The sequence below is a fragment of the Balaenoptera physalus genome (assembly GCF_965194825.1).
Source record: "Balaenoptera physalus genome assembly, chromosome: 10".
Lineage (NCBI taxonomy): Eukaryota > Metazoa > Chordata > Mammalia > Artiodactyla > Balaenopteridae > Balaenoptera > Balaenoptera physalus.
In genome coordinates, this window is record NC_138889.1 from 13,153,611 (window position 1) to 13,179,921 (window position 26,311).

General features: G+C 49.5%; 1 protein-coding gene across 3 annotated transcripts in view; it reads right to left on the minus strand.

Annotated features, from left to right (window-relative positions):
* Positions 1-26,311, minus strand: part of GRIK4 (glutamate ionotropic receptor kainate type subunit 4) — a 448,540-nt gene that overhangs the window by 279,690 nt on the left and 142,539 nt on the right. The gene's annotated exons all lie outside the window — the stretch shown is intronic.

The window sequence follows — 26,311 nt, forward strand, 5'->3', positions numbered from 1 at the left end:
TAAAGAGACAGGTGCATGGGCTTCCCTGGTGACGCAGTGGATAAGAATCTGCCTGCCAATGCGGGGGACACGGGTTCGAGCCCTGGTCCGGGAAATCCCACATGCCGAGGAGCAACTAAGCCCGTGCGCCACGACTACTGAGCCTGTGCTCTAGAGCCCACGAACCACAACTACTGAGCCTGTGTGCCACAACTACTGAAACCCGCATGCCTAGAGCCCGTGCTCCACAACAAAGAGAAGCCACCGCAATGAGAAGCCCACGCACCGCAACGAAGAGTAGCCCCCTCTCGCCGCAACTAGAGAAAACCTGTGCGCAGCAATGAAGCCCCAACAAAACCTCACGTAAAATTTATCTTGCTTTTTGCCTGAAATTGACTATAAAAAAAAAACTTTAATTACAATAAGAGACAACTAGAACAAAACACAAGGAAAGCCCATTCAATACTCATGTATTCATTCAATCAATAAATATTTATAGAGCAGTGGGAACGCACCGTGAGGTGTGATGGAGACCACAAGATGAATAAGGCCTTCTCCCTGCCTTCAAGGAGATTGCCCGGGGCGGGGGGGCAGCCACCAACAGATAGAGACACAAAAGCTCTAAGATGGGCAGAACGTGGTTTATTTTAACAGAGGGGTAAACTATTAGGTAGCTCAGAGGAGAAATGAATCATTCTGACAGAGAGGATCAGGAAAGCTTTCAGAGAGGAGGGAGGTGACATGTGACAAGGGTCTTGAGTAAAGGGTAGAATTTCATCAGGCAAAGATGGCAGGGAAGGGCATTTCAGGCATAAGGAAGACCATGGATAAAGCTATGGGGGCAGGAAAACACTGGTTGTCTACAGGAACAGTAGTCCAGGAAAACTAGAGAACAGGGCCCCAGGATAGGGTTGGGGAAGGTGCTGAAGATGGTGAAAGGGCAGTAGGTTACAGTCAGATCACAGAAGGGCTGAATGCATCCCAAGGATTTTGTACTTTATTTTATAAATAAGAGAAACCCTAAGAAATTTTTGAGTGGTGAACAACAATGGCCAGGTCCAAATATTAGGGGAAAAACATGGGTTCAACGTGTAGGACAGACTCAAGAAGTGCGAGTCAGGAGGCAGGCAGAAGGCCAGGCAAGAGGTCATTGAAGACCTGGCCAGGGCAGTGGCAGAGGCAATGGAAACTCCCAGTTTCTGTAGGATCACGTGCGTGTTATCACAATATTGTAGCAGCACATTTCCTCAACCTATTGCTTCTGCCTAGAATGTCCTCCACCCCACCCAATGGGTTCACTTGAGAGATCAGCTCAAGCATTTCCTGGCCCCCCATCCCCAAGCCCTATCCCTATTCTGTGCTCCAATGCAGCAGGGACATTCCTACATCGAGTGCCTAGTACTACAGTTATTAATCATCTGGCCACTTGTCAACCTTCACCACCAGACTGTGAGGTCCTGAAGGGTAGGACTTTGGTCTTCTTTATCTCTGTATTCGCAGGACCTGGTCCAGACTGGGTATTCAGAAAGGGTTCTGTGATGGAAGGGATTATCCCTGAAGCCCTGTGCATACAATGTCTCTCCTCCTTTCATACCCACACACATAAGCACACTCCATCGTGGAACACATGCAGATCAGTCCCGTGGCCAGTGCTTCCCCATCCCACTCTCACTCTGAGCCCCGTCTCCCTATTTTCAGTGTTCGTTATTCTGACTAGCCTTTGTCAACCCCATTAAAATATGATGAATTTGTTTCAGCTTTCATGCAGGACTCCATAGTAGGTGATTTGGGCTGAAACACAAGCTGTTTGCTGATATCAAAATGCTGCTGCTCACCCGGGGGATTAACACTGACAAAATCATTAGAAACCTGATGGAGTATCGAGGCCTCCTGAGCTTGCCGAACGCTCATTCCTCAGCCTAATGAATGCCTTCCTCCTGGGCCACGGAGTTACAACCCATCCATTTCCCTGTCTTCTTCCTGGCTGGGAAGCCCAGAGACTCTAGTAAATGCCTTGGGGAAGGTTCACCCCCAGTTAGCTAGGCCACCTCCCAAGATCCCCAGCTAAGAACTGCCCACATGAGCTGTGGTTTTTTTGTGTTGATAATAAACATCGGATTTCCACTTCCAGTTAGGAGGGGATAGTTTGAGGCAGATCAATAAACGCTTCCACTGAGAACAACTAGAAATGCCAGATAAAATACAACGTTCATCTGTTTTAAGGCCTCACAGACCCGCTGGAGCAAGAGGATTAGAGAGGATAAAATTACAGAGAGGGGAAAGTGAGGAGATGCAAACTCATGTTCCACAGTGGCTTCTAACCCAGAAGAATTTGCCATTTCTGGGCGCAGGGCAAGAGGCTGAGGATGTAGGCTTTACACAGGCACAGGGCTGCTGCTAGGGTACAAAGAAGTCAGCAGAGCTTCTGGCAGTATTAGGACTGGAAAGAGAAAATTAGGGGCGCGAGGGGCCTCAAATGCATGGCCAGTTTTCCCCTGAGGTCATTTACAAAATTCTGAAGCTGAATGTAACAGAAGCCCAAACAGACAAACATAAACAAACTAAGCAGAAAGCCTCCATGAAGCAGAGAGTTTTTCTGCAGTATTAAGGTACTGAAAAGACAAGACTAGAATCCAGGACCTAGCCAGGAAGGGACCCAGTGAACACACCAGACTCTCAATTAATGCTGGCTATGCCCTGGAAGAGGGGCAAGTCAGACTGAACGTTATCAAAACACAACCTCACATGGACTCGATTCAGTCTTTAGTTGGATTAAGATCACTGGTTGCACTCTGTCTAGCAAAGAGTAAAGCCTCTCTTGAAGATCAGAGCATCTTACAGCCTATACAATGTCTAGCATTCAATAAAAAAAAAATTGTTAGGTATACCCAGAGTTAGAACCATATGACCAAAATCCAAGAGGGGGAAAAAAACAGACAACAGAAACAGACCCACAGGTGATCTAGATATCAGAGTTCAAAGAAAAGGACTCTAAATGTGATATGTTTGTTCAAAAAACAGAAAGAAAATTTACAGAATAGATTAAAATAAAGAATTTAACCAGAAAACTGGAAACTATAAAAAGAATCACCTGGAAATCTTCCAAGTGAATCATAATAAACATCTTAAAGAACTGGAGGTTCCTTAAAGGAGCATGATAAAGTGGGAAAAGCACTGGGACCCAAGAGTAAAAAGACAAAGGCTGTGGTTCCTGGCTCTGTCTATATCTAATTAAGAGAGCCTGGGGAAGTCATTTAATTTTTCTGAGCCTTGGTTTCCACACTTGGCAAATAGGAAAATGAGACCTACTCTATGTACTTCAGGGCATCAAGAAGATAAAATTAAACAACAGATGAAAGCTCTTTATAAATCATTATACAAATGTAAGGCATCATTACTATAATAGGCTGGCATCAATTCAAAACACAGAGCTTCTGCTCCATCACCAGAAGTATTTTATGTCAATAAGTGATTAGCGTGCCCTTGACTAATGCCCTTATTGTTATAAAGGGGTTTGACCAGAGAAAGCTGAGAGAAATAATAATAAAATAGCCATCTCTCAGTTATGTTGGGGTTGATTATTCACTTTGAGGATTACCCCTGGATAACTGAAATCGTAAGTGAGCTTCTCCCGCTGCTCCGTGCACTTTTGGATCATCCCCTTCAGTTTCCCAGATGGTGTATGCACGTGGAATGCAGAGTCATTTTGATGTGTGCCTGATGAAACATAATCAACAAGGTAAACCTGAAGCAGAAACATCACAATGCCTTCCAAAGCCAACAGCAATAATGTTGGGACAGTCGGTTATTTTGATTCTCCACATCGCTGCTCTCTTCTATTAGCATATGTAATGGAGAGTAATGTGTTGGCTTTCACAGGTAAAGGTGATGCAGCCTACCCACTACCAGTAGGACATCTGAGCTTCCCTGGCATGAAAAGGACAGGCACTGTGCAGGTCTTTTGGGAAATAAAACTACTATAAGGTCAGAAGCCCAGCCTGAACAGAGCGTTTAGTCTTGCAAGGAAGATGTCATATGCCTAAATAATTATAGTACCAGGTATAAGTGATTTAAGTACCATAAGAGTAACAGAAATAGACATTTGTGCAAAAGCTCATTTGGTATTGAGTTGATCATAGACTTCAGGACCAAGGTGGCAACAGAGTTTAACCTTGAAAGACAGCAAAACTGGAAATGATCCAAGCAGAGGGAAGATTATGAGCAAAGACACAGAGCTGAAAAAAATGTAGCATGGGTACAAGGAATTCAGTTCGATGGAGGTGCCTATCAAGAAGAATTTTTTAAAAAGAAACTTAACATTTATGAAGCATTTCTTATGTGTCATGTATTTTATATACATTATCTCAACTGGTCTCGAAAATGCTCCTCTGAAGTAGATATTATTCATCTCACTTTAGAGATAAACAGACTCAAAAGCAAACTAATTTACTCAAGACCCATCAGCTGACAAGTGCACAGCAGGATTCAAGTCCAAGACTGTTTGGCTCTAAAGCCCACACACTTGCTGCCTCTGAGGGTAGCATTACTGACCCTCAGCCTGAATGGTTCTGTCACACATGGGGGACCTCCCACATACAGCTGACGTGGAAGTTGTTCACGTCGAGATGGTAGTCACAGCCACAGAGTGGACAAGACAGCCCAGAAAGGGTGAGGGAAGAGGAAAGGGCTCAGGGAAGAAGAATCAGAAAAAGAGATGAAGAAGTAGTTAGGAGTAGAAGAATGGGAAAGACTAATGGAAACGAAGGTCAAGAGAAAGCTTCGAAAAGGAAGAGGTCATCAAAACTATAACTGCTGCACAGAGGTAAAGGAGGTTGAGAGGATGAAGACCAAGAAAACGCCATTTGGTTGGTGGTCTTGAAAAGAATGATTTCAGTGGCAAGAAGAGTGCCTACATCCAGGTGTACGCATGGTGAATAGCTGGCCTGACCCAGGGACATGGGCCACAGCTGGAGCTGAGCTTTCAAAACTGCCCTGGGGGCTTCCCTGGTGGCGCAGTGGTTGAGAATCTGCCTGCCAATGCAGGGGACACGGGTTCGAGCCCTGGTCTGGGAAGATCCCACATGCTGCGGAGCAACTGGGCCCGTGAGCCACAATTACTGAGCCTGCGCGTCTGGAGCCTGTGCTCCGCAACAAGAGAGGCCGCGATAGTGAGAGGCCCGCGCACCACGATGAAGAGTGGCCCCCGCTTGCCACAACTAGAGAAAGCCCTCGCACAGAAACGAAGACCCAACACAGCCATAAAAAAAAAAAAAAAAAAAAAAAAAACTGCCCTGATGGCAGGAAAGTCATCATCTGGGGGTACATGTTAAAAAAATGAATTTCCAGGTCTCAACCCAGACCCACCAGTTGGAATCTCCAGGGAGGAGGGCCCGGGAAGTGGCCCAGAAGGTTCTTTTTTTTTTTTTTAATTTTTAAAATTTATTATTTATTTATAAGTTTATTTATTTTATTTATTTATTTTTGGCTGCGCTGGGTCTTCGTTGCTGGGTGTGGGCTTTCTCTGTTGCGGCGAGCGGGGGCTACTCTCCGTTGTGGTGCGCGGGCTTCTCATTGCGGTGGCTTCTCTTGCTGTGGAGCACGGGCTCTAGGCACGTGGGCTTCAGTAGTTGTGGCACGCAGGCTCTAGAGCGCAGGCTCGGTAGTTGTGGCACACGGGCTTAGTTGCTTCGCGGCGTGTGGGATCTTCCCGGACCAGGGCTTGAACCCATGTCCCCTGCATTGGCATGCGGATTCTTAACCACTGCGCCACCAAGGAAGCCCCCAGAAGGTTCTTAAATCACCAGCGCTAGATTAGTGTTTCTCAAACTTTAATGAACAGGAGAATCACCTGGGTGGTTGGCTAAATTGTAGATACTGATTTTATAGGTCTGGGATGGGGCTTGAGATGTGGCATTTTAACATACTCCCAGATGATTTCAATGCTGCTGGTCTGAGGACCATATTTTTAATGACAAAGGGCTAAACCAAAACTTACTTGTCCCAGAGGGGTGGGTGCCAACACCTGTTCTTCTTGGCACCTTTTGTTTTTACCACCTGCGGACCGTGCTCCTGGCTCCTTTCCACACTCACCAATAGATGGCAGCAGATCTAAATGTCATCGTCCACAGAAGTACAGGCTCAGAGATTCCATTTGACTCCATCTGACTTCCTGTATACCCTAAAAAGCACCCTTCATTCACTTCCCCAAGATAGGCAATTGGATCAGATGGGCACAGAAAAGCTTCCCTTGATGACTTTGGTACAGAGAGAGTGAGTTCTCCCTTTACTAGGCTCCTATACCATATATTATCTGCACCTTTCATTGGGCACTTAAATATGTTTTGCCTTACTACAGTTATTAAATTGTCTTACACTGTCATTCAAGTTTTCACATGTGTTAGTATTGTCTCCACAAGCCCTTGGAGGTCAGGAATCAAATGCTATCCTTCTTTTTCTTCTTAAGATTGAGTATGAATGAGAGAATGAATCCATCAGTCATCAATTAAATCAAATGCGTATTCTATTTGTTGCATTCTGCTTTCTCCCAGAAAAAAAAAAAAGAAAAAAAACAAAACAAAATGGCTTACCAGAAAGTGTTAATGGTCTGGAAAAGCTTTGCACTTATTTGCAAGTCTGTGTTCATGATTTATCCCTTGAGAATCTTCCAACACATCACCAGGAAAAACTTTTCCTAGCCTGGACCGGACACTCCAGGGCTAGTGTTTGCTTTATCTAGGATGGAGTGTGAGGTCACACTGGACTAACATGGTGTCAGCCAGTCTACCAAGAGACATGCTGATCTTTCAAAACCATTCCCTATTTTTCTATAGCTAGTCTACCATCATTGGCCAATATGCCCCCCAGACATAAAATTCAGTTTTCCATTCTTACTTGCCAATTAAAATATTTTGGCTGGTTATTGTAGATACTTCAATCTTGCCGTTTATTGTGGATTCACTAGACTATGTCTACTTTGCCAAATGGTGTCTTTCTTGAGTAATGTCTTTGAGTAAACATTTTAGGTTGCTCAGTCCTAGACTCTCCACACCATTCTCTCCCTAGAAGGCTGCCTGATCCCGTGGCTCAGGATCCCACTTACATGCCAGTGACTCCCCTCTTTATCTATCCGTCCAAGACCTCTCTTCTGAGGTCTACTGTCTTATAACCATTTGACTGCCTGACATCTCGACTTGGATATCTCACAATTCCTAAACTCCCCTTCCCCCAACCCCAAACCCAAGGCTGCTCCTCTTCCATTCTTCCTCTTTTTAATAAATGACACCTCTGGCTACCTAACTGGTCAAGCCAGAAACCTGGTCATTCTAACCTTCCTTCATCCTCCACAACCAATTTACTACCAAGACTGATCAATTCAACTTCAAAAAGATCTGTTTACTTCTCACCATCCCATTTTTTGAGTTTTCAAAAAATTTTTGAGCATTCATTTGTACCCTCAACAATTTAGAGTGCCCACTCTATAGTGATCAAAGCTCTCAGAAGAGCACAGCAAGTTCAGGAAAGACCCATAAGCAAACCTGCTATGATAAAGGTGTTGCTAAGATGTAACGACCCAAGAGAGTGTGAACAGTAAGAGGGAGGGGAAAACAGTGCCCGGGAACACTTCATGGGGAACAGGACATTTAAACTGGGTTTTAGAGAATGAGTAGGGATTCATCAGGCAGATGCATGGACAAAGTCCTTCTGGGTATGGTGACAGGTAAAGTATGACATGTTCAGGGAATCCAGCAGAGCAGAATCGGGAGAGTAGGTGGAGATGTGACTGGTGAGACAGGCAGGGGTGCTGATCACATGGGGTGCTGTTATGGGCCGAACTAGGTTTCCCTAAAATTCATATGTTGAAACCTAGCCCCCCTGTACCTCAGATTGTGACTATATTTGGAGATAATATCCTTTAAAGAGGTGACTGAGTTACAATGAAGTCATTAGGGCGGGTCTGAATCCAATCTGACCAGTGTCCTTACAAGAAAAGGAAATATGGACCCACAGAGAGAACTCCAGGAGGGCATGTGCACAGAGAAAAGACCACGTGAGGAAATGGTGAGAAGGCGGCCGTCTGCGAGCCAAGGAGAGAGGGCTCAGGAGAAACCAAACCCACCAGCAGCTTGATGTTGGACTTCCAGCCTCCAGAACTGTGAGAAAATTAAGTTCTGTTGTTTAAGCCACACAGTATTTTGGTATGGAAGTCCTAGCAAATGAATACAGGCACTATATGCAACTGAGTTTGAACCTGGAGGTTATAGGTGACTGGGGAAGGGTTTAAGCAGGGAAAAGACTCTTAATCCATCCATCCCTCACTCCACATATAATGCGGAAGCTGCGTCAGGCACTAGAAGTATAGGTCAAAGAAGCCTTATCTGCAGAAATGATACTTTAGCCCGGGATGAAAAAAAGGGGGCGGGGATGTCAAATTATGGTCTAGACAAAGTATGTGTGAGGCCCTAAGACAGGAAGGCTCTGGGCACATTCAAGAAACTGACATTAGGCCAGTGTGGGCAGAGCTGGGTGAGAGAGAAGAGCTCTAAGAGATGCAGACGGAGGGGTCAAGGCCAGATCATGCTGGGCTTCAAAGGCCTCATAAGCAAGTGTGTCCCTTCTCTGGAGAATTCTCCTGTGGGCTCAGGCCAACTCCCCGATGGGGGCAGAAGCTGAGGCCACGGCCGTCTTCCCTTCCACTGAGCAGCTGGGGAAGCCCTCCCCGCTCGCCCGTCTGGCTGCCCATCAGCCGACAAGGTGACACCACCAAATGCATTTCTTCCCAGCCAGGGCTCTGAGAGACACAGGATTTGCATTTCAATTTGACTTCGTTCAGATGATTCCAGCCAAAGCTTGGAAATCACTCCCCTTGTCATTCTCTCACCAGTTGTGTTTTCCTTTTTTTCCTCCCTCCACCCCACGGAGGGCTCTTTTTTCCTTGACAACCTGCTCCTGGATGCAGAGAAAAGTCATCCTTAACAGCAGTTTTATTGCCGGGTCATATTAACACAATGAAGGAAATCACTGTTAATTTTTATGAATTATCTCATCATCTGCAACTAATTAACAGCTGCAGAAAGAGCAGGCATTCTGTCTCCCTTTGGACAGCCTTTACCTTGAGCACACTTCCCAGCCGCCCTACCCTTGTCGTCAAGGAGGGTCCTCTGCTGGAGAAGGGCACTTCCTCTCCAGCAGGCTGCCACCTCCACATCCCCCAGCCCCAATTCTGCGCTTTCTGGCCCGCCCCAGCCTGGGCAGGCAGCGGGGGGGCTGACCCTTTCCACTCAGCGGTCGCTGGGCCACCTGTGATGCAGATGATTTAGGTTAGCTGGAAACTTTATTAAAATCCAATCTAAGTGGGCCGCCGCTGCCCTGTTCTCATTACCCTCCCTCTGCAAAATCAGGCCTTGGCCCCTGTGCCTCGCCGAATGCGTCTATAAAACTGAGTGAACAGGCAGCCAACAGCTAAATGGCACTTAATCAGGATATAATCTAAACCTAGGTGGACAGTAAATACTTAGGGGGGCAGAGGGAAGAGAGGGAGGGAAGAGAAAACAACGGAGGAGAAGGCCAGGAGGACGCGCAAACGCATCTGTTGCAGCCTCCAGAGAGAGGAACTGCCGGGAAACACAGAATCCCGGGCTGGACAGGGCCGGGAGGACCACAGCTGGAGAAACGGGGGCCCAGAGGGGTGACGTGGCCCCTGAACATTCAACAGCTCGTGCAGCCGGGGGCTCAGTCTCCTCCTGGGCTTCCCTCCCGAGCCCTGAGCTTCTCCGGTCCCGGTTCCTGCCCCCGCCGGCTTCTGTCCCCACTCCGTCTCTACTCTTCCTCCTCCACCCAACCGCGTCCCTTCTTGCGGCTGTTTGAGGAGCCTCTCCTCACACACCCTGGCATGTGGCCAAACCCCAGGCGGCCGCTGGTTGCGTCTGCAGAGATGAAGGCAAGGGCACGGAGGGATGGGGGTGAAAGGGCGCGAGGCTGGCCCACCCCACCGTGGGGCAGTGCCTCCCCGGGTGGGAGTCGGGCATCAGATCCACATCGGGCAGGGGCTCCCTGTGATGCTGGCCCGAGCACGCAATCCTCCTTCTAAAGGTCAGATGCTCCAACAGTGTGTCTGCTAGAACTGAAAAGGCCAGAGGCTGTACGTCATGTTACAGGGAGGAGAGGGGCGCTGGGAGGACATTCTGGAAGTTTACTTTTTGCACCCGGCCTGCGTCTCTTTCTCCTCCTTTCTAAACTCTGAGACACACAGCCAGCTAACATCTTCCCTCCTTCCCCCGTCAGAATGTTCCAGGCCCCTTGCTGTTCTATTTCAGGATGTATAACTTAGCTCATGTAGTCCCTGTTTCCTGCCCCAGGGGCCCCATTTTCAAAGCCATTGGGTATATAGTCCTGAGGGGAACAAACACCTTCTCCGTGGTAGCCCAAGGTAAGAACTGAGTCATTCATTCATTCATTCATTTATTCATCCCACCAATGTTCACTGAACACCTGCTATGAGCAAGGCCGGGGGAGTGACAGGTAGTAAGACGTGTTCTTGGCCCCCAGAGAAACCAGCGCCTGAACAACGCTCATCACTATGTCACGTGGGCCGAGGGCTGAGGTGGAGCCGGCCGCCCACACCGTGCCGTGGGAGCGGGAAAGGGCAGAGAGCCCTGTGAGTGGGGACGGAAAGGACAGTCAGGGAAGTTTTCTTAGAGGAACAGCGAGGCCTTGAATGATGAAGAAAATTCTGCAGGGCAGGCAAGGTGAGGAGTATTCCAGGCGGATGGAGCAAAGGCCCAGAGACTGGAGAGGCAGGGGCGTTCCGGGGACTCCAGTGTGTCTGGAGGGCAGGATGCCCACTGGTGAGTGTTTACAGGGCAGGGATGGGAATGGGGACGTGATGATGAACGGTGGGGCTGTCTAGATGGTCTGCAGCCTGCCTGCAAAGGTTTCAGATGCCCTGGGAAGGAGCTTGAGCTTCCTTCTAGAAAGACGAGCTGGGCAAGAGGGAAGAAGTGAGAGGTGAAAGGGAGAGCGCCCAGGGGCTCCGAGGGGCTGTGGTGGGACAGCTTCTCCCTGTGGTGGGACAGGGCTTCCGATCCTCGGGCACCAGGGCCCAGAAGTGCCCAGGCCTCTACCGCCTCCACCTGCAGACGCCCTGGCTGCCCCACTCTGGGGCTTGGGCTGGGAGGTCCCATCGTCCGAGAAACCTTTACTCAACATCCCGAAACCCTCATTCCCCGCCCCACCCAGTGGCCTGCTCCAGGTGTGTCCCAGGTGGCCCTGGGGGGAGCATGCCCCGGGGTCTGCTGGCAGCTCATCCTGAGCAGGTCGTAAAGCACTCAGAAAGCACAAAGGAAGCCAAGAACTCCAGTCTCCACATGCTTTTCAGGCCTCAGGGACAAGTTTTCCATTCTTTTCCTGGGCTGTTTACTCAAAAAGTTAAGCTTAAGCAAAAGAGGACAGGACACTGGTTTTGAAGTAGGCAGGACAGTATCATGGGCATATGGCTGCCAGAGGTTTTGATGCTGGCTGCGGACTCACACCAGCTGTGTGACCCTGGGTGACTTATTTAACTCTCTGAGCCTCAGCATTCTCATCTGTAAAACAGACACTACGGCAGCATTCAACGACTTTGAACAGCATGGTCCCTGGCACATAACAAATATTATTTAATAAATGTTGCTATTATTATAAGTCTAGATATTTCTGACCCCCAAAGCCCCAAGTCTTACTTTATACTCTTCTTTCCCTTTTTTTAGGGTTTCCTCTCCAACTCCCATCCCCACTCCCTCTATACCAAAGGACTGCCCGTTTTTTAAAAAACTACTCCTGGGACTTCCCTGGCAGTCCAGTGGTTAAGATCCCGTGCTTCCACTGCGTGGGGCGTGGGTTCGATCCCTGGTCGGACAACTAAGATCCCGTGTGCTGCGGGGCATGGTCAAAAAATAATGATAATAAAGATTTAAAATACTCCCAGCAGAGCCTGTCACCTGGTCTTCAGGACCACCTGCCAAGCCCCCTTCTCTCTCAGTCCCCTGGGGCTTTGTGCTGATCTTATAATGCAGGGACTCTCTGGGTCCCTCTCCTTGGCACCTTCCTGGGAGAGAAGCACCCAGTACATTTAACAGGGCAGAATAAATAGCAATAATGATATATGTTCAGGCATTAGCCGCGTAAGTAATCAAAGATCACTGCCATATGATTCCTGGTTAAACATCATTTGGAATCTAATAAATAAGCGGCTGTAAATACAGGCAGCGAGCAGATTCGTCCCCTCTGAGCGGCGCAGCCTCTGCTCTTATTTTTAGCCTAAAGGTGCCTTCAGCGCTACTCTTGTGGTTCAATTTTAAGTTAATTTCTCCGTCAAATGTCTGCAAAGGAAACCGGCAAGGGCAAGGGGCAATGAGCGGGGCTCAGGTGCGGCGTCTGCCTTCTGCTTCTCTAAAGAAATCAAGGCGTCCCGGGGGTCTTGGGTAGAACTTGTTCATACCCACCTTCTCCCCACTCCTCCGAGGGGCTCCGCGGAGGGGAGCACAGCAGGGGCAAGGATGGAAAGTGCCTAGTGTGGCGGACAGAGCATGGGCTTGGGGCCAAAGAAATCCAGGGTCCTGGGGCTTCCCTGGTGGCACAGTGGTTAAGAATCCGCCTGCCAATGCAGGGGACAAGGGTTCGAGCCCTGGTCCGGGAAGATCCCACAGGCCGCGGAGCAACTAAGCCCGTGCGCCACAACTACTGAGCCTGTGCTCTAGAGCCACGAGCCACAACGACTGAGCCCACATGCCACAACTACTGAAGCCCGCACGCCTAGAGCCTGTGCTCCACAACAAGAGAAGCCACCGCAATGAGAAGCCCGTGCACCGCAACAAAGACCCAATGCAGCCAAAAATAAATAAATAAAATAAATATATAAAAAAAAAAATCCAGGGTCTTCCATGTTCTGCATGGGCGACCTCAGTCTCTCCAAGCCTCGGTTTCTGTACCTACAGACCAGACATTATCAAACCTACCTCTGAAGATCGTTGTAAAAATTAAATGATGTAATTTATAGACAGACAGTGATGGGCCCATATTAGGTGCTCAATACACATGAATGTCATTCCATCCTCTGTGATACGGTCCTTGAAAGTGATGGTCCCCCGCCCTCTCATTAGATGGAAACAGGCAACATATCAAGAAGGTAAAAGGAAGCCCAAAGTGCCAACGTGCCCATGGTCCCCGGACCATAGCCATCATTGCTTAACTCTGGAGCTGGCCGGTAGCATTCAATGCTTCCCTGCTTTGTGCTGTCCTGGAGTTCCTTCATGTCTGAGTTTTGCCTCTTCACATTAGAACATTAACAACAAAATATCCTGTTTCCAGTATTTCCCACAGACCCCAGCCCGCTGCAGGGCACTGTCAGCGTTAAATAAGGACCAAGGGACAGAGGAACAAAGTTGGACCAGCCCTAAAGCCCAGGTCTCCTAATTCCTTACTCATAGCAATACCTTCCTATATCACATGCCCTCCTAAAACACAAGAGGATCTGTTCCTTTCTGGAAGGATGACAAGCAGGGTAGGAGACAGTTTGCTGGGACTCTGGGGGGACATTATTCTTTCTAGGCCCCATGGCAGGAAATAAACACATCACTCCAAGCCGAGCCCAGCAGAGCCCACGTGACATGGCTTCAGATAACATTCTGCTTGTAGGTTACTCCTTTAGAGCCATGACGTTAAATCAACGTGATGAAGTGCTTCCCATTACACAGTCCCTTCCCAGCTCTCTCTCTCCTGTGGCACAGTCTCAGTCACAGTCATGTGGCCGTCCTGTCGGGGTCCCTCTACCCATCGAGGGAACGCATTGGCTTCAGGGCTCTGGGCTTGTCTGCTTCTCATGCAAAAGGGTTGACCTTAACAGGAGTCAGGCAATCAGATCAAGGGTTGGACTGGGGCCAGTTTCAAGCACAAGCACGGTTCCCTGCACACAGCACTGCTCATGAGAATGATTTCAAGAGGCTCAGGCTCCTATCTTGGGAGCCATCCAAACAGAGGAACAGAATAACGGTCCCCAAAGATGTCCAGGTCCTAATCCCCGGAATCTGCCAGTGTTACCTTCCATGGCAAAACGGACTTTGCAGAGGTCATTAAGGTTACAGACCTTGAGATGGGGGGATTATCCTGGATTATCCCGGCAGGCTCAATACAATCTCATGAGTTCTTAAGATCAGAGAACCTTTTGTGGCTGAGGTCAGGGAGCTGTGATCTGAGAATGACATGATCCTGAGCTTTGAGGATGGAAGAAGGGGGCCATGAGCCAAGGGATGCAGCAGACTCTAGAAGCTGGGAACAGCCTCAGCTGACAGCCAGTAATAAAGTAAGAACCTTGATTTTATAACTGCAAGGAACTGAATCCTGCCAGCAACCAAAATGAGCAGGAAATGGATTCTCCCCTAGAGCCTCCAGAAAGGATCACAGCACTGCTGACATCTTAGTTTTAGCTCAACAAGACCCATGCTGGACTTCTGACTGCAAATTAATAAATTTATCTGGATTAAACCACTAAGTCTGTGGTAATTTGTTATGGCAGCAGTAGAACATTGTAGTAATAGTAATTATAATAGAACTACTGATAATAACTATTATTTATTGGCCTCCTACTAATTATCAGGCACTGTGCTAGCTGTTTTGCATACATTATTGTACATAAACCTCAATAGACAGGGTGAGTATTATTACCCCCATTTTATAGTAGAAAACAGAGGCCAAATAATTTGCCCAAGGTCACATGCTGACACTATAATTCATTTCCAAGTTTGTGTGTCAATAAAGCCCAATCCCACTCTACTACCCTACGATGCCACCCAGAATTATGCTTGCCATAATGTTGGGCAAACTACTATTTTTGCAAGAAACAAAAGAAAAGGAACTGATATTTATTAAATATTACTAGATGCTACACACCATGTATGGTACTTTACATATCTCCTTTCAATTAACACGATAACCTCCTGCATGCTAAAGTGTTATCTCCAGCTTACAGATGGGAAACTGAGCATGAGAAAGGTTGAATAATTTTCCTGAACGAACGTGGCTAAGAAGGGAGAGTCATACCCATGGATTTTGAATCCGAGGCTGCCTTGCCCATAATGCCTAGGATATGAAGACTTGAATTTGAAGTCCAAGCTCCCCCAGGTGACCATCCTCATGGCTTCATGGTAAGATAGGCACTGGATCGAGACCCAAAAGGGAGCCCCGCCCAGGCTGTAACCACTAAGCCAAAGGCAACAGCTCCCGCCCATCCCACTAGAGGGTGGCCCTGTCCAGCGGCCAGTACTGCTCTCTGAGAGATAATCCCTGGGCAGATGAGGAAGAAGTTGATTAAATAAAGGGAGAGCTCCAAGGGGGGCGATCCATAGATACTTACATGCTATTTCATCTCCACCAAGTCCACTCATTTCCACTTCACAACTAAATTCCTTTAGCTCTCGAGGTTTTCCCAACTGGCTCTAAAGGGGAAATTGGCATTCAACCACCGTTAGAGGTAAAGGTCCCTTTTGGTTCAGGAACTCCAAGGGCTCCGGGAAGAGCAGGGAGAATTCCCTATAGATGGCCATCAGAAAGCACCCCCCTGCCGTGTCCACTGGCCCGAGGCTGCCCGGTGGCTGCCCAGAGGTGTGAGGCCAGCTTCTGCCACTCTGTTCCCACCCAGGCCGTGGCCGGTGCCTCTTTGGAACGAGTCCTTAGCAGAGCTTCCTGCTGAGGCCCCCAGGGCTATCCACTTCCCTTTTCTGTCATCTCGGAGAAAATCCCTGTTCTTTCATCTGTGAGCTGAAAGCTGTCTCACGTGGTTAGATCCCTGCCACTGGGGGAAATTTATGAGTGTCGCCAGCCAAGTGGCATTCCCTCCCCTGCCAGTGTCTCTCCCTGCTTGAAAGACCACGTACTATAAAGGATGGGAGAGCACATCTCGGAAGAAGCCACAGGGGTGACACAACCTAGGGAACCTCCCAGCACCCGACTCCTTAACACAGGTATCTTCAGACATGGGGGCAACCTGCTGCCTGCTTTCAAAGAGTGGCATCAGGTCTGGGGTTGAGAGCAAAGTCAGCCTGAGAAGAGCCGGAGCTGGGGGTATGAGGGCGCATTTCACAGGATGTAGATGGAGACCTAGATGGGCTTTCTTTAGCCAAAAGACGGGTCAGCCAGGGCTTGGTGGGCATGGGTCCGACCGGGGGCTCTGAACCTGGAGACCAGATCCCATCAGGCCGGAGCAGGTGCCTGGAAGCAGATGAGGGGAGTGCCTACCTCTGATGTGGGGACACATCCTACCTGGGAAGGAGAAAAGAGAAAACCTAGTCAGAGGAGAGTGACCAGGATGACAAGTGGAATCCAAATGCTGAGAAGGAAGGAACAGTCAGATGAATCTCTGAAAGAAAGAAGATGCTGGGGGCTGTGAAGTGACAGTGCTTCAGATCTCGGACTTGCCGTGAGAGGGAAGAGCGCAAGGCCTGCTCTGCAGGCTCCTGGGGGACAGACAGAGCTAGGACAGTAGGTGGAAGGCACAGAGAGACAGATGTGGCTCACCAGACAGGAAAACCGATGGTCAGAGCTCTTCAAAAGTGGACTTGGTTATACTGGGGACTCTTGCCACCATCAAGATCTTGTGAATCTAAGTACAAGCAGACAGGCCAGGTGAAGCACTGGGAGAGTCTGTGGCAGACAAGAAGCAGGGACCCCGGCTAACACTGGCGGCATCAGGAAAGAGCTGGAAGCAGGGGGCAGGGTCCCAGCTGGGAGGCTGGGTCCACATTCAGGTCCCCAAGCTCTAGGAAGACTAAGACAAGCAAGGCCTGACCAGAGTCCCACGGGAGCTCAGAAACAGTCGGAATATGAAAGTGAGGTTTCAGACTTGATGACGAGACAGAAACGTGAGCACTGCAACGGCCGTACAGCTGGGGGAGGCGACTCTAAGTCAACAGCTCGGCGTTTGGATCTGAGGGACAAAGTAAGACCAGCAGCCAAGACTCATTTTGATGCTGAGTCATTAACCTGCTGGCTTGGACTTCCTCAGAATGGGATGGAGATTAGCCTTCGGACCCAGGGTTTGCCGCAGGGATCAGAGAACCTGGGGACAGGAAGCCAGCAGGGCCAGTGCACTGTCCTCGGCAAGGAACACTTGTTTAGAACTTCTTTTGTGTCGAGTGAGGCCATCATCATCTCTGCCTTCCAACAGCTTTCAAGTTTGAAGCTCCTTTGGGACCTCCCTTGGGTCTGCATCATTCACTCACTCAGTAGACATTTAGTGAGCACCTTCTGTATACCAGGCACTGTCTTACATGCTGGGGAAACAGCAGAGAACAAAACAAAGGGCTTTGCCTGATGGGAGGACTCAGATAATAAATGAATAGGACGCAGTTCGTCAGATGGTGACAAGTGCTATAGGAAAAACAAAGCAAGGAAGAGAGAGCGAGAGATGGCGAGCAGGGCATGACCTACAGTAAGCGAGACAGTGAACCATGCAGACACCTAGGTGAACACTGTTCTAGGCAGAGAGAACACCAAGGAAGCCGGGGGGAGGGGCTGGTGTGGAGTGAACAAGAGGCAGAGGAGTAAGAGATGAGAACAAATAGTAATAGAACAGTGGGGCAGATCGTGGACGGCCCTGTGGGAGGGACCCCATAAGGACTTCTTTTCCTCTGACTTGAGATGAGACGAGACGGCACTGGAAGAGTTGAGCAGAGGACTGACATGATTCAACTTACATTTTAAAAGAATCATCCTTGCTGCCATCTTGAGAAACAAAAGTGACAGTAAGAGAGAAGCACGGAAACTAGTAGGAAAGCTTTGCAGTGATCCAAGGGAGAGAGAGAATATTGTCTCGGAACGGGAAAGCCACAGCGGAGGTGGCCAGAAGTGGCTGGGTTCTGGATATACTTGGAAGGTCCAGCAAACAGGATTTGCTGATGGGGAGGATATGGGATATCAGAGAAAGATGGGGTCAAGCGTGACTCCAAGGATTGGGACCTAAGTCCAAACAGATAGAATGGCATGACCATGTATGAAACAGGGGAGACGGTAGGAGAAGCAGGCTTGGAGGGGAACATCAACAGTTTGGACAAGTCAAATTTGAGTTTCTCTTAGACATCCAAAAAGGGCATGAGGAGTAGGCGTATAAGTCTGGAGTTATGGGGAGAAGTCAGAGTTGGAGATGAGACTGGAGAGTCATCGCATCGAAAGCCATGAAACTGAATGAGATCACTAGGGAGTGGGTGGAGAGAGAAGAGGTCTAAGGACAGAACCCTGGGGCACATGGGAAGGAGAGAAATAGGGGGGTTAGCTGAAGAAGGATGTGGGGTTAAGGGAGGTTTTTAAGATAAGAGATCATTCAGATCCACTAGCCAGTAGCAGGGACCATTACCTCAGTGTGAAAAGCCCACGACACCGGAAAGGTAGAGAAGATAGAGCCCAGTCTCTCAGGATGCTGTTAGGCTGGTGGGATGGATGAAATTCAAATAAGGTTTTTTAAATGTTTGCAAAAATAGGCGGGTATGGACCAAAGAAGACAGTGCAACCCGTGTGTGACGGAGTCAGCATGCGTACCTCTTGCGCTCTGAGAATTCTGGAAGTAAGAGCTTTCCAAACCGGGTGTGGATTCTTGGCTCTTAGAAAGAGGTGAATTTAAAGCAGGATTTAGAAAAAGGGGAGAGACAGCATTTGGTGGAGGAGTGGAGAAGTGTGCTCCAGGCAGGGGAAGGCTAAGAGATGCCAACAGTGCCATTCCCAATAACAGGTGTCACTTTCCCAGCACCTACTACACGCCTGGCACTGTTCTAAGTGCTTTCTAGGTAATAACTCATTGAATCCTCATAAAAACATGAGGTAGCAACTACTGTCATCCATGTTACAGATGAAAAAATTGAAGCACTAAGAAATTAAGTTCTCGCTCAAGGTCATATAACTAGTAAAGGGTGGCACTCGGATTCAAACCCAGGCAGTCTGGTTAGAGCACAGGCTCTGGCGTCCACCTCTACACCATGATGGAGCCTTCCCGAGCCAACCCCAGGGCTACCCAGAACACATCAGGCTCTGTGGTGTCCCCCTTGCTCTCCAGACCCCTATCAGCTTGGAATAGCCATGGAAGGCAACTGGGTGAGTCAGGACAGAAGGGGCTAAGGGAAGAGGGAAAGACATGAGGGACCCTCTCATGGGCTGCCCCAGGTGGTCACCCACCCCCAGTTACGTCGGTTTTCCTCCTGAGTCTAGCACGGTGGCACCACCTCCCGGTCAGGGGCTGGGCATGGCCCCGGCATGGCCCCACCAGCACCTGCTGAGCCCGGACTGGATGAGTTGACTCCGCCCTCTGCATCCCGCCCCTCATCGGTGTGGGCTTAAGAGGCAGCGGACCCCCCACAAGCTGATCGGCCCCTAACTCAGCTCGACGGGAAGAAACACACACCAACAAGACACAGAGGGGCTGCTGGCCAGCCCGACAGCTATCGGCAACCCCCGCCCAGCTTTCTGCCCCCGCATCCAGACTAATGAGAGCTAAGTGTGACCGCTGTCTTGCCTGCAGCTGAGCTGCGAGGCTGTGAGTGGGACGCGCGGGCTCCGCCGAGGCACACACGTGTCTCCCGCCCACTTGGGCTCACACACACACGCAGGCGCTCGGCTGAGAGCAGGCAGCAGCCTCTGTGCTTCTCCGACACCTCAGCGGTGGTCACAGGGAGAAAGGAAACACCCAGACAGGTCTACACCAACAGAGGAAGGAGACTCAGGAGGGCTTCATGTCTTATCTGGCTTAAGCAACTGTGGCCGAATGGGGTCATGGCTTAAATCAGGCAGATGGCTGCCTCCACTCTAAGCTCCCATGAATGGTTGTTAATGAGAACACAGTGATGATAGGATGCTTCCCAAAGAGTATGAGAACAGACCAAAGGCTAAAGTATTCTAGCACAGGAGCCCAGCTTGGAAGGGGTCCTGGAGGTACCAGGTCCACCCTCCCACTGATGCTGAACTCTCTGTCCACCTCCAGCTGTGGGGACCTCCAGCTACGGCCACCTCCAGCTGTGGGGACCTCCAGCTACGGCCACCTCCAGCTACGGCCACCTCCAGCTACGGCCACCTCCAGCTATGGCCACCTCCAGCTATGGCCACCTCCAGCTGTGGGGACCTCAGTATCAGAACAGCCCATTCCACCCGTCGGGTAAACATTCTTTTACATCAAACCCAAATCTCCCTCCATAATTATCATCTCTCCCTACAACAAACCACCCTCCCAAAACTAGAGCTTGCTAATGACTCACTCCCCACCCCAAGACTCTTGTAAACCACTTCACAGAGTTGGACAGGCTTTTGAAATTCTGACAAAATATTATCATGCCAGTTCTCTCAAATCATGTGTGTCTCTGCCAGGCAGGGCTTCATCCAGCAGGACGGAAGATACTGTGGGTCAGCACATGTGTGGAGGGGGCAAAATGAGAGTCCGGGGAAACCAGGCCATTCTAGCACCAATGGACACAGGCAGCCACGTACCAGAATTAGTTGGAAATCAGCTCTATGATCTAGGGCTTTTAGCTAGGGAACAACAGCCGCCTCCCTTCTCTCCAATACCCCTGCTTCTGGGACCTTTCCCAGTTTCCTCCCGCAGACTCACCATGATATGTTTAAGAAAACATAATGTTTCCTACTGTCACCTGCCTGTTCTCTTTAGCTCAGCCTGATTTTATGAGGTCCTGGGTGTCGGCACTCTGGCCCATCGTGGCTTTCCCATCAAGAATGTACTGCTGGGGCTTCCCTGGTGGCGCAGTGGTTGAGAATCTGCCTGCTAATTCAGGGGACATGGGTTCGATCCCTGGTCCGGGAAGATCCCACACACTGCGGAGCAAGTAAGCCCGTGTGCCACAACTACTGAGCCTGCGCTCTAGAGCCCGTGAGCCACAACTACTAAGCCCGCGTGCCACAACTACTGAAGCCCGCGTGCCTAGAGCCCGTGCTCCACAACAAAGAGAAGCCACCGCAGTGAGAAGCCCGCGCACCGCAACGAAGAGTAGCCCCCGCTCGCCGCAACTAGAGAAAGCCCAACTACAGAAAGTACTGCTGGGACTTCCCTGGCGGTCCAGTGGTTAGGACTCCATGCTCCCACTGCAGGGGACATGGGTTCGATCCCTGGTCAAGGAACTAAGATCCCACAAGCTGCGCAGCCAAAAAAAACAAAAAAAAAGAATGTACTGCCAACAGCCTAGGCCTTTCAGGACTCTGCCACCTCAGCTGTCCTCTGGTCCTCTGAGTGGACTCAACAGGCCAGGCCCCCTTTGTCCCTGCCTGGGAGATGTCCTATCCTCTTACTCCCCTCCATGCGAGCTTGGGCAAGCCGCAAACTCTGTGAAGCTCAGCCTCCTCTTCCATAAGATGTGTTTACTTCTACCGACCTTGCAGCTTGTTGGGGGAACTGAATTAACACATGTGTAAGAACATGTTATACACTGTAAACCGTGGCACCAATGTCACCAGGCAGTTGGGAGTCAGGAATCCTGGCACTGCCACAGTGGCCTTTGCCAGCTCACTTTGCCTACTGAGACCCCAGTTTTTCATATGTGTAAAATGGAGCACCTAGGCCTAATTTATCCCTCACTTCTCAGCAGAAGAGACTATGGCCGGAGGCTGTAGTTCACAAGTGGGTTCTGGAAAGGTTGAGAGAAGATAAACGTCCTCAAAGTATCCGGTGTGGTGCTCCTGGCAGAAGACCAAGCCACAGGCGAAGACAGATGACTCCACACGGTACACTGGCCTGGATGCCTTTCTAACGGCAGCCAAGTCTCCCTCATCCCTCTGAAGATGTGGTGGCAGCAGGGGTGGGGCAGGAAGGAGAGGAGAGACAGCCTCGTGCAAGCACACATGCAGGCAGACACCCTCATGGACTGTCTTTGGCAAAATATTTACTCTTGCAAATACGTATTTTGTACACTTACTGTTAAATAAAACCAGTTGGCATTTTTGAGCACTGACCAATTATCTGGGAGAAGAGAAATTTGAAAACTGACAGGTCAGTTCAAGATTCAAAACTTGCCATTATATAATTCATCCTGTAAACATTTCTGAAGTACCCCTACGGGCCAGGCACTGTGCTAGACCCAGGAACACAGACATAATAAGAAAGACACAGATCTCCTAAGGTGTTCGTCAGGGGAGGGATCAGTGTCCCAGAAAGCTTTGTACATGGATTCCCTCTCTAGATGACAGATGAAGGAGAAAGTCATCAATTTCTATTTGTCACTAATGTGAAAGACCAACTGATTGCTTATATGGGTGACAATTTGGAAAAGAGATCAAGAGTTACACACTGATGAAAATCTCATAAATCACATCACGTGATCACATCACGTGGTCACAGTATGAAGGGGAGCCCACCACTCAAAAAACCCCACAGTGAGTCCTCGGCAAGGCACAGAATTCTGCTGGTATATTTGGATCTTGGTGTGTCCAATATATTTAATGCATAGCAGAACAGGATAAGAAAACCACTGCTTTTTATTCCTCCCCCTTGCCTCCCCCAATTCTCTTATTATCTTCATCTTCATAACATTTGAATGTTCTATGTTTAACATTCTCTCTGAAGGACTTGGAGCTCATTGAGGGAAACCACCTCAGTAAAAAATGGGAGTTGTAAAGTGCTTGGGGTCCTAGTAAGACAGAGTGTCAAATAAATCCAAGCTCTTGCTGCTTCACCTCACAGGGAAAACTTAAACAAGAAAGAGGTTCAATTGCTACAATAACCTGCTGATGTCTAGTGCCACCCACGCTGAGCAGGACTCTGTACCACCCTGAGCGAGCCTTTCAAATCCCCAGGCCTCAGTTTCCTCATCTGTCTGATGGACTTTGTCTGGGCCCTTAGGAAATTATTTGGGAGTGAAAGAATCAAAAAAGAGCAATAGACTATAAAAGCAATAATGATTCCATCTTTCAATTCCTTTGCCGGATAGAACACAATATATTTAATGTGACTGCTGTGATAATGGGATATCCCAAATGTCTCCAGGGGTGTAAAGCTGCAGTACAGCAAAGCAGAAAGAGAAGCTTTGGAGACAGGTTCGAACTGCAGTCTCTGTGTGACCTTAGATGAGTTATTTAAACTCCCCAAGCCTCTGTTTCTTCATCTATAACATCTGATCATTAATTCTGGTGTGAAGATTGCCTGAAATATGTGAAACACCTAGCACAGTGCCTGGCAGAGAGTGAGGTCTTTCCAAGTGGTAATTATTAGGCGGATTATTATTATTTAGCACTGTGTCTTCAGTGTTGGCACATAGCACTCAATAAATACTTGTTGAGTGGATTAATAAATGAGTAGTTGAATCCCTGTTTTTACCATTATAGCCAAAACTTGCCTTAGAACCCAATCAGGATCTCCAGCCCGTTCCTCTTTTCTCTTTTAACTAAGACAGATAGATGGACATTTTCTCTTTCTCCTCCTCCTCCTTTTTCTTCTACTTCTTCCAATAAGTCTACCTCTTTAAGCACAGGGAAGACCAGAAGAAACTTTAGAACAATGCTGCTGAAGGTGTTCTTGGGAAACCACATCTTGCAAGGGCCGTGGACGCATCCACCCACCCATTCACTGAGTTTGTGTGATATGCTTGCATACGTCAAGTGTCAGGACCTGTGTTACGTGGTCGATCTCCCTTGGAATTCAGAATCTGGTGGGAAAATGCCATAATAATCAGAGCACAACCCAGTGAGTGTGCTGGAACAGGGGAATGGGAGAATGGTTGGAAAAAGATGATCTGACTGCCACCAGCCCCGCCTCCTACTTGCTGTGTGACCTTGGCCAAATCACCACCCCCTCTGGGCCTCCCTCCTCATCTGTGAAATGAGCAGGTTGGAAAATGGAATCCATAGAATCCTTTACGGTTCTAAGATATAATGATGATCCCTTTAAGTCATGGAGGGCTGAAGAGATGGTGAGGGTGGTCTTTTCGGGGCATTTATTAACTTGCGGCTCTCACAGTCATCACTCAGAGGACCCAGAGGGACAGAAGCAAAGTCAAAAGGCATTTTCAGAAGAAAGATGACTGAAACAGGTTGACACATGTGTGAGAGTCTGGGGAATGTATGCGGGCAGCCTTGCCATCATAAATAAAATCCCTTTCCCTTACCCAAAGCCTCATTCGCTGAGTAAACACCGGACACTGTAATAGACAATTTGGCTGTATTCTCCCGCCCCGTGCCTCACTTGAATGAAAAGCAGCAGTCCCACGGCAGGGCAATGGGCTCGCCACCTCTTTACAAACATCCACGTTGTCACCAGCTGACAAGCGGGGCGGGGGTTGGAGCAGGCGGGGCAATTTATCTCCGAGATTCCCGGTCCCTTCGTGCAGCCTCACTCTCACAGCCATCTACTCTGAGGCTGCAGGTTTGGGAGGAACCCCAGAAGAATCAAATGTGGGGAGACGTGACCCGTGGGAAGTGGGGGAAGGAGCAGCAGCCCCTCCCTTTCCTGCGAGCCTCCGGAGGACTTGGGGGACCCGTCGCCATCAACGCTGGTCCAGCCCATCTGTGTGGAAGGCTGCCTGCCGCTAAGCACAGCTACTTGTGTTTTCTTGACCTACTTCTCCTCCCATCCCTGCCCTACTCCACATCCCCTCTGGAGTCCGTGTAATTAGCACCTTTCCATCCATAAAGCTCCTGGCTCCCAGGATAACCAAGGAGACAGCAAAACAAGCCCTGGCATTGCTGTTTTGACTTTTCTTTACTTTCTTCTCTCTTTGTTGACTTCACTCTGCTTCCTGGCCTCTGTAGATTAGGCCCAGTCTGACCTTGCCAGCCAGCAGGGCCCCTGGCTGGAAATCAGCTGGACGTGGCCTGGCATGAACCAGAACGAGTGCCAGCAGAGAGGACAGAACTGGACAAGCATTGTTCCAAGTGTGGGGATGGGAGCTTGAGGGTCGCTTTGAAGCCCTCCACTGTCGCACAGCAGGCCAGACAGGGATCTGTCAGCTCCACTTTCTGCTTCTCTCCCGGGGAACAAGTGTCAGGAGAGCCGAGGCCGCGAGGAGCTGCCAATTCCGGCTCAATCCCTTTCCGCTTCCCATTAGCGACAAATGGAAATTGATGGGTTACCGCTTTAGCCACTCATTTAGAGGAGGAGAAAACCTCACAGCAAATGCTGAATAACTGGAGGCATCTTATAAATTAAGCATCTTAAGGATATGAACCGTTTTACATTGCTGCTAAGCACAATTAAATTAGGTTTTGAAGTTTCAGTAGAAGTGAATGGGGAAGAGGGAGGGAAGATTTTGTTTTTAATTCCTTTTTTCAAGTATGCAGAGTGGTGAGCCGAAGGCAGGACGAGGGGAAGAACTGAGTCACTGGTCCTTGTTTCTGATTCCAATCAGCGGCCACTGCATATGCACAGAGAGACGTGCCCATGTACCCACGACGGAACACGGAGTAACTCGGGGACCTGCAGCTCAGCCTCTGGCCCACGATGCCTGGCCTTGCCAGGGCCTCCTGACCACCCACACCACCATCATGCCAATCTCTGGGACCTCAGAACCAGTCCTAATTGCAAGTAGAGGAATTCAGGAGCTTTAGGCCAAGTCCCTGGGATTCTGCATCATGATCTTCATTCTAAATCATCCTCTAACCCTTTCAGGTTCAAGTTTAGGATCCTGCCTCATTCACAGGATCCACTTTCCCCCCTTCCCACCCCAGTCTGGGCAGAGGGGCTTCAGGTGGGCCCCCGTCTGGATAACTTGTCTGGTGTTTCGGTCCCTCTAGGGCTGTTGCCTGGCCTTGCCCGGGGGTCCTGCCATTGGACTGATCTTCTTGTGACCAACACACCTGCCTGGATTCCTCACTGCTGTGCCCCACCTGTCTGTCCACAATGACTCCCTTCCCTATACACATGTACACACCCCAATCCCCGACACCCCACGTCTATCCCAGGCCATCAGATGACCACACAGTGTCTGCTGGACTGCACTGTGTCTCCTTGTCTCTGCAGCTGGGGCCACGTCCCCGGGACCCGGACCAGCGGGCAGTGGCCCAGCTGCAGTTAAGGAGCTGTGCTCAGCCTTGGAGGTGTTGGGGGGCATGGGAGGCAGCTGATTCCTCAGGCGCTCCCGGACCCCGGAAAGAGCCAAGTCTTCCGCCAGGCACGGGGAGGCTGATGGGGCCAGCGGCGGCAGTGCCTGCCCACACCCAGAACGGGCACCCCCATGGCAGCAATGACAAGGGAGGGAGCTGGTGGACACACGCCACTGAAGTGCCCTGTCCTTCCTCTCCAGAACCAGGGTAGGGCAAGCAGACACCAAGGCAAAGGCCCTGCCAAGCAGCTGGGTCAGGGGCACCAAGAACACTTCATCTGAACGCA